The following is a 13,819-nucleotide window of genomic DNA, read 5'->3' on the forward strand; positions in this document are numbered from 1 at the left end:
AGAGTGAAGACAGAGTGTTCCTAGAGCAGAGTGTAGACAGTGTGTTCCTAATACAGAGTGAAGACAGTATGTTCCTGGAGCAGAGTGAACACAGAGTGTTCCTTAGGCAGAGTGAAGACAGTGTGTTCATAAGCAGATTGAAGACAGTGTGTTCCTAGAGCAGAGTGAAGACAGTGTGTTCCTAGAGCAGAGTGAAGACAGTGTGTTCTTAACGCAGAGTGAAGACAGTGTGTTCGTATCGCAGAGTTGCAGTGTATGTGCATGGAGCAGAGTGAAGACAGTTTGTTCCTAGAGCAGAGTGAAGACAGTATGTTCCTAGAGCAGAGTGAAGACAGTGTGTTCCTAACGCAGAGTGAAGACAGTGTTCTCCTATAGTAGAGTGAAGACAGTGTGTTTCTAATGTAGAGTTGCGATGTATGTGCATGGAGCAGAGTGAAGACAGTGTGATCCTAATGCAGATTGAAGACAGTGTGTTCCTAGAGCAGAGTGAAGACAGTGTGTTCCTAGAGCAGAGTTGCGGTGTATGTGCATGGAGCATAGTAAAGACAGTGTGTTCCTAGAGCAGAGTGAAGACAGTGTTTTCCAAGAGCAGAGTGAAGACAGTGTGTTCCTACAGCAGATTGAAAACAGTGTGTTCCTAACGCAAAGTGAAGACAGTGCCTTCCTAAAGCAGAGTGAAGACATTGTGTTCCTAATGCAGAGTGAAGACAGTGTGTTCCTAATGCAGAGTGAAGACAGTGTGTTCATAATGCAGAGTGAAGACATTGTGATCCTAATGCAGAGTGAAGACAGTGTGTTCCTAGAGCAGAGTGAAAACCGTGTGTTCCTAACGCAAAGTGAAGACAGTGTGTTCCTAATGCAGAGTGAAAACAGTGTGTTCTTAATGTAGAGTGAAAAGAGTGTGTTCCTAAAGCAGAGTGAAGACAGTGTGTTCCTAATGCAGAGTGAAGACAGTATGTTCCTAGATCAGAGTGAAAACAGTGTGTTCCTAACGCAGAGTGAAGACAGTGTGCTCCTAGAGTAGAGTGAAGACAGTGTGTTTCTAATATAGAGTTGCGATGTATGTGCATGGAGCAGAGTGACGACAGTGTGATCCTAATGCAGATTGAAGACAGTGTGTTCCTAGAGCAGAGTGAAGACAGTGTGTTCCTAGAGCAGAGTGAAGACGGTGTGTTCCTAAGCAGAGAGGAGACAGTGTGTTCCTAGAGTAGAGTGAAGACAGTGTGTTTCTAATGTAGAGTTGCGATGTATGTGCATGGAGCAGAGTGAAGACAGTGTGATCCTAATGCAGAATGAAGACACTGTGTTCCTAGAGCAGAGTGAAGACAGTGTGTTCCTACAGCAGAGTTGCGGTGTATGTGCATGGAACATAGTAAAGACAGTGTGTTCCTAACGCAGAGTGAAGACATTGTGTTCCTAGAGCAGAGTGAAGACAGTGTGTTCCTAGAGCAGAGTGAAAACAGTGTGTTCCTAACGCAAAGTGAAGACAGTGTGTTCCTAATGCAGAGTGAAGACAGTGTGTTCTTAATGTAGAGTGAAAAGAGTGTGTTCCTAGAGCATAGTGAAGACAGTGTGTTCCTACAGCAGAGTAAAAAAAGTGGGTTCCTAGAGCAGAGTGAAGACAGTGTGTTCCTAATGCAGAGTGAAGACATTGTGTTCCTAACTCAGAGTTGCAGTGTATGTGCATGGAGCAAAGTGAAGACAGTGTGTTCCTAGAGCAGAGTTGCGGTGTCGTGCATGGAGCAGAGTGAAAACAGTGTTTTACTAACTTAGAGTGAAGACAGTGTGTTCCTAACGCAAAATGAAGACAGTGATTTCCTAATGCAGAGTGAAGATAGTGTGTTCCTAATGTAGAGTGAAAAGAGTGTGTTCCTAGAGCAGAGTGAAGACTGTGTGTTTCTAATGTAGAGTCAAGACAGTATGTTCCTAGAGCAGAGGGAAGACAGTGTGATCCTAATGCAGAGTGAAGACAGTGTGTTCCTAGAGCAGAGAAAGGCAGTGTGTTCCTAGAGGAGAGTGAAGACAGTGTGTTCCTAGAGCAGACTGAAGACAGTTTGTTCCTATTGCAGAGTGAAGACAGTGTGTTCCTAGAGCAGAGTGAAGACAGTGTGTTTCTAGAGCAGAGTGAAGAAAGTATGTTCCTAACGCTGAGATAAGACAGTGTGTGCTAAAACAGAGTTGCGGTGTATGTGCAATGAGCAGAGTGTAGACAGTGTGTTGCTAAGGCAGAGTGAAGACAGTATGTTCCTAACGCAGAGTGAATACAGTGTGTTCCAAAACCAGAGTTGCTGTGTATGTGCATGGAGCAGAGTGAAAACAGTGTGTTCCTAGAGCAGAGTGAAAACAATGTGTTCCTAGAGCAGAGTGAAGACAGTGTGTTCCTAACGCAGAGTTGGAGTGTAAGTGCATGGAGCAGTGTGAAGACAGTGTGATCCTAATCCAGAGTGAAGACAGTGTGTTCCTAGAGCAGAGTGAAAACAGTGTGTTCCTATTACAGAATGAAGACAGTGTGTTCCTAACTTAGAGTGAAGACAGTATGTTCCTGGAGCAGGGTGAACAGAGAGTGTTCCTAGAGCAGAGTGAAGACAGTGTGTTCCTAAGCAGAGTGAAGACAGTGTGTTCCTAGAGCAGAGTGAAAACAGTATGTTCCTATTGCAGAGTGAAGACAGTATGTTCCTGGAGCAGAGTGAAGACAGAGTGTTCCTAGAGAAGAGTGAAGACAGTGTGTTCCTAGAGCAGAGTAGCGGTGTATGTGCATGGAGCATAGTAAAGACAGTGTGTTCCTAACGCAGAGTGAAGACAGTGTGTTCCTAGAGCAGAGTGACGACAGTTTGTTCCTACAGCAGATTGAAAACAGTGTGTTCCTAACGCAAAGTGAAGACAGTGCGTTCCTAAAGCAGAGTGAAGACATTGTGTTCCTAATGCAGAGTGAAGACATTGCGATCCTAATACTGAGTGAAGACAGTGTGTTCCTAGAGCAGAGTGAAAACAGTGTGTTAGTAACGCAAAGTGAAGACAGTGTGTTCCTAATGCAGAGTGAAGACATTGTGTTCTTAATGTTGAGTGAAAAGAGTGTGTTCCTAGAGCAGAGTTAAGACAGTGTGTTCCTAATGCAGAGTTGCGGTGTATGTGCATGGAGCAGAGTGAAGACAGTGTGATCCTAATGCAGAGTGAAGACAGTGTGTTCCTAGAGCAGAGTGAAAACAGTGTGTTCCTAGAGCAGAGTGAAGACAGTGTGTTCCTAGAGCAGAGTGAAGACAGTGTGTTCCTATTGCAGAGTGAAGACAGTGTGTTCCTAATGCAGAGTGAAGACAGTATGTTCCAAGAGCAGAGTGAAGACAGTGTGTTCCTGAGCAGAGTGAAGACAGTGTGTTCCTAGAGCAGAGTGAAGACAGCGTGTTCCTAGAGCAGAGTGAAAACAGTGTGTTCCTAGAGCAGAGTGAAGACAGCGTGTTCCTAGAGCAGAGTGAAGACAGTGTGTTCCTAACGCAGAGTGAAGACAGTGTGTCCTAGAGCAGAGTGAAGACAGTCTGTTCCTAGAAGAGAGTGAAAACAGTGTTTTCCTAAGGCAGGGTGAAGACAGCGTGATCCTAATGCAGAGTGAAGACATTGCGATCCTAATACTGAGTGAAGACAGTGTGTTCCTAGAGCAGAGTGAAAACAGTGTGTTCCTAGAGCAGAGTGAAGACAGTGTGTTCCTAGAGCAGAGTGAAGACAGTGTGTTCCTATTGCAGAGTGAAGACAGTGTGTTCCTAGAGCAGAGTGAAAACAGTGTATTCCTAACGAAGAGTGAAGACAGCGTGATCCTAATGCAGAGTGAAGACAGTGTGTTCCTAGAAGAAGTGAAGAAAGTATGTTCCTAACGCAGAGTGAAGACAGTGTGTCCTAACGCAGAGTTGCGGTGTATGTGCATGGAGCAGAGTGAAGACAGTGTGTTGCTAACGCAGAGTGAAGACAGTATGTTACTAACGCAGAGTGAAGACAGTGTTTTCTTAACGCAGAGTTGCTGTGTATGTGCATGGAGCAGACTGAAGTCAGTGTGTTCCTAGAGCAGAGTGAAGACAATGTGTTCCTATTGCAGAGTGAAGACAGTGTGTTCCTAACGCAGAGTTGCGGTGTATGTGCATGGAGCAGAGTGAAGACAGTGTGATCCTAATCCAAAGTGAAGACAGTGTGTTCCTAGAGCAGAGTGAAAACAGTGTGTTCCTATTGCAGAGTGAAGACAGTATGTTCCTGGAGCAGAGTGAAGACAGAGTGTTCCTAGAGCAGAGTGAAGACAGTGTTTTCCTAATGCAGAGTGAAGACAGTATGTTCCTGGAGCAGAGTGAACACAGAGTGTTCCTAGAGCAGAGTGAAGACAGTGTGTTCATAAGCAGAGTGAAGACAGTGTGTTCCTAGAGCAGAGTGAAGACAGTGTGTTCCTAGAGCAGAGTGAAGACAGTGTGTTCCTAGAGCAGAGTGAAGACAGTGTGTTCCTAACGCAGAGTGAAGACAGTGTGTTCGTATATCAGAGTTGCAGTGTATGTGCATGGAGCAGAGTGAAGACAGTTTATTTTTAGAGCAGAGTGAAGACAGTATGTTCGTAGAGCAGAGTGAAGACAGTGTGTTCCTAAAGCAGAGTGAAGACAGTGTGTTCCTAATGCAGAGTGAAGACAGGGTGTTCCTATTGCAGAGTGAAGACAGTGTGTTCCTAAGCAGAGTGAAGACAGAGTGTTCCTAGAGCAGAGTGAAGACAGTGTGTTCCTAATGCAGAGTGAAGACATTGGGATCCTAATGCAGGGTGAAGACAGTGTGTTCCTAGAGCAGAGTGAAAACAGTGTGTTCCTAACGCAAAGTGAAGACAGTGTGTTCCTAATGCAGAGTGAAGACAGTGTGTTCTTAATGTAGAGTGAAAAGAGTGTGTTCCTAAAGCAGGTGTATGTGCATGGAACAGTGTGATCCTAATGCAGAGTGAAGACAGTGTGTTCCTAGAGCAGAGTGAAAACAGTGTGTTCCTAGAGCAGAGTGAAGACAGTGTGTTCCTAGAGCAGAGTGAAGACAGTGTGTTCCTATTGCAGAGTGAAGACAGTGTGTTCCTAGAGCAGAGTGAAAACAGTGTATTCCTAACGAAGAGTGAAGACAGCGTGATCCTAATGCAGAGTGAAGACAGTGTGTTCCTAGAAGAAGTGAAGAAAGTATGTTCCTAACGCAGAGTGAAGGCAGTGTGTCCTAACGCAGAGTTGCGGTGTATGTGCATGGAGCAGAGTGAAGACAGTGTGTTGCTAACGCAGAGTTAAGACAGTATGTTACTAACGCAGAGTGAAGACAGTGTTTTCTTAACGCAGAGTTGCTGTGTATGTGCATGGAGCAGAGTGAAGTCAGTGTGTTCCTAGAGCAGAGTGAAGACAATGTGTTCCTATTGCAGAGTGAAGACAGTGTGTTCCTAACGCAGAGTTGCGGTGTATGTACATGGAGCAGAGTGAAGACAGTGTGATCCTAATCCAAAGTGAAGACAGTGTGTTCCTAGAGCAGAGTGAAAACAGTGTGTTCCTATTGCAGAGTGAAGACAGTGTGTTCCTAATGCAGAGTGAAGACAGTATGTTCCTGGAGCAGATGGAAGACAGAGTGTTCCTAGAGCAGAGTGAAGACAGTGTGTTCCTAATACAGAGTGAAGACAGTATGTTCCTGGAGCAGAGTGAACACAGAGTGTTCCTTAGGCAGAGTGAAGACAGTGTGTTCATAAGCAGAGTGAAGACAGTGTGTTCCTAGAGCAGAGTGAAGACAGTGTGTTCCTAGAGCAGAGTGAAGACGATGTGTTCCTAACGCAGAGTGAAGACAGTGCGTTCGTATAGCAGAGTTGCAGTGTATGTGCATGGAGCAGAGTGAAGACAGTTTGTTCCTAGAACAGAGTGAAGACAGTATGTTCCTAGAGCAGAGTGAAGACAGTGTGTTCCTAACGCAGAGTAATGACAGTGTGCTCCTAGAGTAGAGTGAAGACAGTGTGTTTCTAATGTAGAGTTGTGATGTATGTGCATGGAGCAGAGTGAAGACATTGTGATCCTAATGCAGATTGAAGACAGTGTGTTCCTAGAGCAGAGTGAAGACAGTGTGTTCCTAGAGCAAGGTTGCGGTGTATGTGCATGGAGCATAGTAAAGACAGTGTGTTCCTAGAGCAGAGTTGCGGTGTATGTGCATGGAGCATAGTAAAGACAGTGTGTTTCTAGAGCACAGTGAAGACAGTGTTTTCCAAGAGCAGAGTGAAGACAGTGTGTTCCTACAGCAGATTGAAAACAGTGTGTTCCTAACGCAAAGTGAAGACAGTGCGTACCTAAAGCACAGTGAAGACATTGTGTTCCTAATGCAGAGTGAAGACAGTGTGTTCCTAATGCAGAGTGAAGACAGTGTGTTCCTAATGCAGAGTGAAGACATTGTGATCCTAATGCAGAGTGAAGACAGTGTGTTCCTAGAGCAGAGTGAAAACAGTGTGTTCCTAACGCAAAGTGAAGACAGTGTGTTCCTAATGCAGAGTGAAGACAGTGTGTTCTTAATGTAGAGTGAAAAGAGTGTGTTCCTAAAGCAGAGTGAAGACAGTGTTCCTAATGCAGAGTGAAGACAGTGTGTTCCTAATGCAGAGTTGCCCTGTATGTGCATGGAGCAGAGTGAAGACAGTGTGATCCTAATGCAGAGTGAAGACAGTGTGTTCCTAGGGCAGAGTGAAAACAGTGTGTTCCTAGAGCAGAGTGAAGACAGTGTGTTCCTATTGCAGAGTGAAGACAGTGTGTTCCTAGAGCAGAGTGAAAACAGTGTATTCCTAACGAAGAGTGAAGACAGGGTGATCCTAATGCAGAGTGAATACAGTGTGTTCCTAGAAGAAGTGAAGAAAGTATGTTCCTAACGCAGAGTGAAGACAGTGTGTCCTAACGCAGAGTTGCGGTGTATGTGCTTGGAGCATAGTGAAGACAGTGTGTTGCTAACGCAGAGTGAAGACAGTATGTTCCTAACGCAGAGTGAAGACAGTGTGTTCTTAACGCAGAGTTGCTGTGTATGTGCATGGAGCAGAGTGAAGTCAGTGTGTTCCTAGAGCAGAGTGAAGACAATGTGTTCCTAGAGCAGAGGGAAGACAGTGTGTTCCTATTGCAGAGTGAAGACAGTGTGTTCCTAACGGATAGTTGCAGTGTATGTGCATGGAGCAGAGTGAAGACAGTGTGATCCTAATTCAGAGTGAAGACAGTGTGTTCCTAGAGCAGAGTGAAAACAGTGTGTTCCTATTGCAGAGTGAAGACAGTGTGTTCCTAATGCAGAGTGAAGACAGTATGTTCCTGGAGCTGAGTGAAGACAGAGTGTTCCTACAGCAGAGTGAAGACTGTGTCTTCCTAATACAGAGTGAAGACAGTATGTTCCTGGAGCAGAGTGAACACAGAGTGTTCCTTAGGCAGAGTGAAGACAGTGTGTTCATAAGCAGAGTGAAGACAGTGTGTTCCTCGAGCAGAGTGAAGACAGTGTGTTCCTATAGCAGAGTGAAGACAGTGTGTTCCTAACGCAGAGTGAAGACAGTGTGTTCGTATCGCAGAGTTGCAGTGTATGTGCATGGAGCAGAGTGAAGACAGTTTGTTCCTAGAGCAGAGTGAAGACAGTATGTTCCTAGAGCAGAGTGAAGACAGTGTGTTCCTAACGCAGAGTGAAAACAGTGTGCTCCTAGAGTAGAGTGAAGACAGTGTGTTTCTAATGTAGAGTTGCGATGTATGTGCATGGAGCAGAGTGAAGACAGTGTGATCCTAATGCAGATTGAAGACAGTGTGTTCCTAGAGCAGAGTGAAGACAGTGTGTTCCTAGAGCAGAGTTGCTGTGTATGTGCATGGAGCATAGTAAAGACAGTGTGTTCCTAGAGCAGAGTTGCGGTGTATGTGCATGGAGCATAGTAAAGACAGTGTGTTCCCAGAGCAGAGTGAAGACAGTGTTTTCCAAGAGCAGAGTGAAGACAGTGTGTTCCTACAGCAGATTGAAAACAGTGTGTTCCTAACGCAAACTGAAGACAGTGCGTTCCTAAAGCAGAGTGAAGACATTGTGTTCCTAATGCAGAGTGAAGACAGTTTGTTCCTAATGCAGAGTGAAGACAGTGTGTTCCTAATGCAGAGTGAAGACATTCTGATCCTAATGCAGAGTGAAGACAGTGTGTTCCTAGAGCAGAGTGAAAACAGTGTGTTCCTAACGCAAAGTGAAGACAGTGTGTCCCTAATGCAGAGTGAAGACAGTGTGTTCTTAATGTAGAGTGAAAAGGGTGTGTTCCTAAAGCAGAGTGAAGACAGTGTATTCCTAATGCAGAGTGAAGACAGTATGTTCCTGGAGCAGAGTGAAGACAGAGTGTTCCTAGAGCAGAGTGTAGACAGTGTGTTCCTAATACAGAGTGAAGACAGTATGTTCCTGGAGCAGAGTGAACACAGAGTGTTCCTTAGGCAGAGTGAAGACAGTGTGTTCATAAGCAGATTGAAGACAGTGTGTTCCTAGAGCAGAGTGAAGACAGTGTGTTCCTAGAGCACAGTGAAGACAGTGTGTTCTTAACGCAGAGTGAAGACAGTGTGTTCGTATCGCAGAGTTGCAGTGTATGTGCATGGAGCAGAGTGAAGACAGTTTGTTCCTAGAGCAGAGTGAAGACAGTATGTTCCTAGAGCAGAGTGAAGACAGTGTGTTCCTAACGCAGAGTGAAGACAGTGTGCTCCTATTGTAGAGTGAAGACAGTGTGTTTCTAATGTAGAGTTGCGATGTATGTGCATGGAGCAGAGTGAAGACAGTGTGATCCTAATGCAGATTGAAGACAGTGTGTTCCTAGAGCAGAGTGAAGACAGTGTGTTCCTAGAGCAGAGTTGCGGTGTATGTGCATGGAGCATAGTAAAGACAGTGTGTTCCTAGAGCAGAGTGAAGACAGTGTTTTCCAAGAGCAGAGTGAAGACAGTGTGTTCCTACAGCAGATTGAAAACAGTGTGTTCCTAACGCAAAGTGAAGACAGTGCGTTCCTAAAGCAGAGTGAAGACATTGTGTTCCTAATGCAGAGTGAAGACAGTGTGTTCCTAATGCAGAGTGAAGACAGTGTGTTCATAATGCAGAGTGAAGACATTGTGATCCTAATGCAGAGTGAAGACAGTGTGTTCCTAGAGCAGAGTGAAAATCGTGTGTTCCTAACGCAAAGTGAAGACAGTGTGTTCCTAATGCAGAGTGAAGACAGTGTGTTCTTAATGTAGAGTGAAAAGAGTGTGTTCCTAAAGCAGAGTGAAGACAGTGTGTTCCTAATGCAGAGTGAAGACAGTATGTTCCTAGATCAGAGTGAAAACAGTGTGTTCCTAACGCAGAGTGAAGACAGTGTGCTCCTAGAGTAGAGTGAAGACAGTGTGTTTCTAATATAGAGTTGCGATGTATGTGCATGGAGCAGAGTGACGACAGTGTGATCCTAATGCAGATTGAAGACAGTGTGTTCCTAGAGCAGAGTGAAGTCAGTGTGTTCCTAGAGCAGAGTTGCGGTGTATGTGCATGGAGCATAGTAAAGACAGTGTGTTCCTAGAGCAGAGTGAAGACAGTGTTTTCCAAGAGCAGAGTGAAGACAGTGTGTTCCTAGAGCAGAGTGAAAACAGTGTATTCCTAGAGCAGAGTGAAGACAGTGTGTTCGTAGAGCAGAGTGAAGACAGTGTGTTCCTATTGCAGAGTGAAGAAGTTGTGTTCCTAGATTAGAGTGAAAACAGTGTATTCCTAACGAAGAGTGAGGACAGCGTGATCCTAATGCAGAGTGAAGACAGTGTGTTCCTAGAAGAAGTAAAGAAAGTATATTCCTAACGCAGAGTGAAGGAAGTGTGTCCTAACGCAGAGTTGCGGTGTATGTGCATGGAGCAGAGTGAAGACAGTGTGTTGCTAACGCAGAGTGAAGACAGTATGTACCTAACGCAGAGTGAAGACAGTGTGTTCTTAACGCAGAGTTGCTGTGTATGTGCATGGAGCAGAGTGAAGTCAGTGTGTTCCTAGAGCAGAGTGAAGACAATGTGTTCCTAGAGCAGAGTGAAGACAGTGTGTTCCTAACGCAGAGTTGCGGTGCATGTGCATGGAGCAGAGTGAAGACTGTGTGATCCTAATCCAGAGTGAAGACAGTGTGTTCCTAGAGCAGAGTGAAAACAGTGTGTTCCTATTGCAGAGTGAAAACAGTGTGTTGCTAATGCAGAGTGAAGACAGTATATTCCTGGAGCAGAGTGAAGACAGAGTGTTCCTAGAGCAGAGTGAAGACAGTGTGCACCTAATACAGAGTGAAGACCGTATGTTCCTGGAGCAGAGTGAACACAGAATGCTCCTTAGGCAGAGTGAAGACAGTGTGTTCATAAGCAGAGTGAAGACAGTGTGTTCCTAGAGCAGAGTGAAAACAGTGTGTTCCTAACGCAAAGTGAAGACAGTGTGTTCCTAATGCAGAGTGAAGACAGTGTGTTCTTAATGTAGAGTGAAAAGAGTGTGTTCCTAAAGCAGAGTGAAGACAGTGTGTTCCTAATGCAGAGTGAAGACAGTGTGTTCCTAATGCAGAGTTGCCGTGTATGTGCATGGAGCAGAGTGAAGACAGTGTGATCCTAATGCAGAGTGAAGACAGTGTGTTCCTAGAGCAGAGTGAAAACAGTGTGTTCCTAGAGCAGAGTGTAGACAGTGTGTTCCTAGAGCAGAGTGAAGACAGTGTGTTCCTATTGCAGAGTGAAGACAGTGTGTTCCTAGAGCAGAGTGAAAACAGTGTATTCCTAACGAAGAGTGAAGACAGCGTGATCCTAATGCAGAGTGAAGACAGTGTGTTCCTAGAGGAAGTGAAGAAAGTATGTTCCTAACGCAGAGTGAAGACAGTGTGTTCATAAGCAGAGTGAAGACAGTGTGTTCCTCGAGCAGAGTGAAGACAGTGTGTTCCTAGAGCAGAGTGAAGACAGTGTGTTCCTAACGCAGAGTGAAGACAGTGTGTTTGTATCGCAGAGTTGCAGTGTATGTGCATGGACCAGAGTGAAGACAGTTTGTTCCAAGAGCAGAGTGAAGACAGTATGTTTCTGGAGCAGAGTGAAGACAGTGTGTTCCTAACGCAGAGTGAAGACAGTGCGCTCCTAGAGTAGAGTGAAGACAGTGTGTTTCTAATGTAGAGTTGCGATGTAATTGCATATAGCAGAGTGAAGACAGTGTGATCCTAATGCAGTTTGAAAACAGTGTGTTCCTAGAGCAGAGTGAAGACAGTGTGTTCCTAGAGCAGAGTTGCGGTGTATGTGCATGGAGCATAGTAAAGACAGTGTGTTCCTAGAGCAGAGTTGCGGTGTATGTGCATGGAGCATAGTAAAGACAGTGTGTTCCTAGAGCAGAGTGAAGACAGTGTTTTCCAAGAGCAGAGTGAAGACAGTGTGTTCCTACAGCAGATTGAAAACAGTGTGTTCCTAACGCAAAGTGAAGACAGTGTGTTCCTAAAGCAGAGTGAAGACATTGTGTTCCTAGAGCATAGTGAAGACAGTGTGTTCCTAATGCAGAGTGAAGACAGTGTGCTCCTAATGCAGAGTGAAGACATTGTGATCCTAATGCAGAGTGAAGACAGTGTGTTCCTAGAGCAGAGTGAAAACAGTGTGTTCCTAACGCAAAGTGAAGACATTGTGTTCCTAATGCATAGTGAAGACAGTGTGTTCTTAATGTAGAGTGAAAAGAGTGTGTTCCAAAAGCAGAGTGAAGACAGTGTGTTCCTAATGCAGAGTGAAGACAGTATGTTCCTGGAGCAGAGTGAAGACAGAGTGTTCCTAGAGCAGAAAGAAGACAGTGTGTTCCTAATACAGAGTGAAGACAGTATGTTCCTGGAGCAGAGTGAACACAGAGTGTTTCTTAGGCAGAGTGAAGACAGTGTGTTCATAAGCAGAGTGAAGACAGTGTGTTCCTAGAGCAGAGTGAAGACAGTGTGTTCCTAGAGCAGAGTGAAGACAGTGTGTTCCTAACGCAGAGTGAAGACAGTGTGTTCGTATTGCAGAGTTGCAGTGTATGTGCATGGAGCAATGTGAAGACAGTTTGTTCTTAGAGCAGAGTGAAGACAGTATGTTCGTAGAGCAGAGTAAAGACAGTGTGTTCCTAACGCAGAGTGAAGACAGTGTCTTCCTAGAGTAGAGTGAAGACAGTGTGTTTCTAATGTAGAGTTGCAATGTATGTGCATGGAGCAGAGTGAAGACAGTGTGATCCTAATGCAGATTGAAGACAGTGTGTTCCTAGAGCAGAGTTGCGGTGTATGTGCATGGAGCATAGTAAAGACAGTGTGTTCCTAGAGCAGAGTTGCGGTGTATGTGCATGGAGCATAGTAAAGACAGTGTGTTCCCAGAGCAGAGTGAAGACAGTGTTTTCCAAGAGCAGAGTGAAGACAGTGTGTTCCTACAGCAGATTGAAAACAGTGTGTTCCTAACGCAAACTGAAGACAGTGCGTTCCTAAAGCAGAGTGAAGACATTGTGTTCCTAATGCAGAGTGAAGACAGTTTGTTCCTAATGCAGAGTGAAGACAGTGTGTTCCTAATGCAGAGTGAAGACATTCTGATCCTAATGCAGAGTGAAGACAGTGTGTTCCTAGAGCAGAGTGAAAACAGTGTGTTCCTAACGCAAAGTGAAGACAGTGTGTCCCTAATGCAGAGTGAAGACAGTGTGTTCTTAATGTAGAGTGAAAAGGGTGTGTTCCTAAAGCAGAGTGAAGACAGTGTATTCCTAATGCAGAGTGAAGACAGTATGTTCCTGGAGCAGAGTGAAGACAGAGTGTTCCTAGAGCAGAGTGTAGACAGTGTGTTCCTAATACAGAGTGAAGACAGTATGTTCCTGGAGCAGAGTGAACACAGAGTGTTCCTTAGGCAGAGTGAAGACAGTGTGTTCATAAGCAGATTGAAGACAGTGTGTTCCTAGAGCAGAGTGAAGACAGTGTGTTCCTAGAGCACAGTGAAGACAGTGTGTTCTTAACGCAGAGTGAAGACAGTGTGTTCGTATCGCAGAGTTGCAGTGTATGTGCATGGAGCAGAGTGAAGACAGTTTGTTCCTAGAGCAGAGTGAAGACAGTATGTTCCTAGAGCAGAGTGAAGACAGTGTGTTCCTAACGCAGAGTGAAGACAGTGTGCTCCTATTGTAGAGTGAAGACAGTGTGTTTCTAATGTAGAGTTGCGATGTATGTGCATGGAGCAGAGTGAAGACAGTGTGATCCTAATGCAGATTGAAGACAGTGTGTTCCTAGAGCAGAGTGAAGACAGTGTGTTCCTAGAGCAGAGTTGCGGTGTATGTGCATGGAGCATAGTAAAGACAGTGTGTTCCTAGAGCAGAGTGAAGACAGTGTTTTCCAAGAGCAGAGTGAAGACAGTGTGTTCCTACAGCAGATTGAAAACAGTGTGTTCCTAACGCAAAGTGAAGACAGTGCGTTCCTAAAGCAGAGTGAAGACATTGTGTTCCTAATGCAGAGTGAAGACAGTGTGTTCCTAATGCAGAGTGAAGACAGTGTGTTCATAATGCAGAGTGAAGACATTGTGATCCTAATGCAGAGTGAAGACAGTGTGTTCCTAGAGCAGAGTGAAAATCGTGTGTTCCTAACGCAAAGTGAAGACAGTGTGTTCCTAATGCAGAGTGAAGACAGTGTGTTCTTAATGTAGAGTGAAAAGAGTGTGTTCCTAAAGCAGAGTGAAGACAGTGTGTTCCTAATGCAGAGTGAAGACAGTATGTTCCTAGATCAGAGTGAAAACAGTGTGTTCCTAACGCAGAGTGAAGACAGTGTGCTCCTAGAGTAGAGTGAAGACAGTGTGTTTCTAATATAGAGTTGCGATGTATGTGCATGGAGCAGAGTGACGACAGT

This window comes from Microtus pennsylvanicus, chromosome 7 (assembly GCF_037038515.1).
Source record: "Microtus pennsylvanicus isolate mMicPen1 chromosome 7, mMicPen1.hap1, whole genome shotgun sequence".
NCBI lineage: Eukaryota > Metazoa > Chordata > Mammalia > Rodentia > Cricetidae > Microtus > Microtus pennsylvanicus.